The sequence below is a fragment of the Haliaeetus leucocephalus genome, unplaced genomic scaffold, assembly GCF_000737465.1.
Source record: "Haliaeetus leucocephalus isolate CR32 unplaced genomic scaffold, Haliaeetus_leucocephalus-4.0 Scaffold202, whole genome shotgun sequence".
Taxonomy (NCBI): Eukaryota; Metazoa; Chordata; class Aves; order Accipitriformes; family Accipitridae; genus Haliaeetus; species Haliaeetus leucocephalus.
Genome location: NW_010972638.1, coordinates 8,701 through 9,772, shown reverse-complemented (window position 1 = coordinate 9,772; position 1,072 = coordinate 8,701).

The following is a 1,072-nucleotide window of genomic DNA, read 5'->3' as shown; positions in this document are numbered from 1 at the left end:
TCCCGCCACGCCGCCCACCTGCGCCAGCACCCCGCCGAGTACCGCCAGGCCCTGCTCGCCTTCCTGCGCTCGCTGGAGGGGCCCCCCAAAGCCAGGCTCTAGGGGGGACCCCACCCCAGGACGGACGGACGGACGGACCGACCGACGGACAGACCGACCAACTGACGGACGGACGGAGGGAGCGACGCAACCTGCCCGCGCGGGGCCGTGGGGCTGCTTTGCCCCCCATGCCCGGAGGGCAGTCTGGGGGGTAGGGCAGAGCCCTGTGGGTGTGCAAAGCCATGGCCATGGTGTGCAAGGCTGTGCCCACAGTGTGCGAACTCATGCCCATGGTGTGCAAACCTGTGCCATGGTGTGCAAAGCCATGCCATGGTGTGCAAAGCCATGCCACGGTGTGCAAAGCTATGCCCACAGCGTGCGAACTCATGCCCATGGCATGCAAACCTGTGCCACAGTGTGCAAAGCCGTGCCTCAGTGTGCAAACCTGTGCCACGGTCTGCAAACTCATGCCTGTGGCGTGCAAACCTCTGCCACGGTGTGCAAAGCCATGCCACGGTGTGCAAAGCTGTGCCCACAGTGTGCAAACTCATGCCTGTGGCGTGCAAACCTCTGCCACGGTGTGCAAAGCTGTGCCATGGTGTGCAAGGCCATGCCCGCAGTGTGCAAACCTGTGCCACGGTGTGCACAGCCGCGCCGTGGTGTGCAAGGCTGGTCCATAGGGTGCAAGGCCATACCCACAGAACGCAAACCAGTGCCCCGGTGTGCAAGGCTGTGCCACGGCGTGCAAACCCCTGCCAGGCTGTGCCAAGCCGTGCCCACGCTGGCCGGGCTGTGCCATGGCGGCAGAGCTGTGCCAGGCTGCGCCAAGCTGGGCCACGGCATGCAAGGCTCTGCCACGGGTGCCGCGGTGTGCCGACCTGTGCCGCGGTGTGCCGACCCGTGCCCGGCGCTGCCGGCACGGGCAGGGAGACAGGCTGGGGCAGTGCCAGATGCTCCATTACTTTATTAATACCTGGATACAGTGCGGTGCCGGTCCCGGCGCCCCCCCGCTACTCCAGCCTGATGGGGGGGG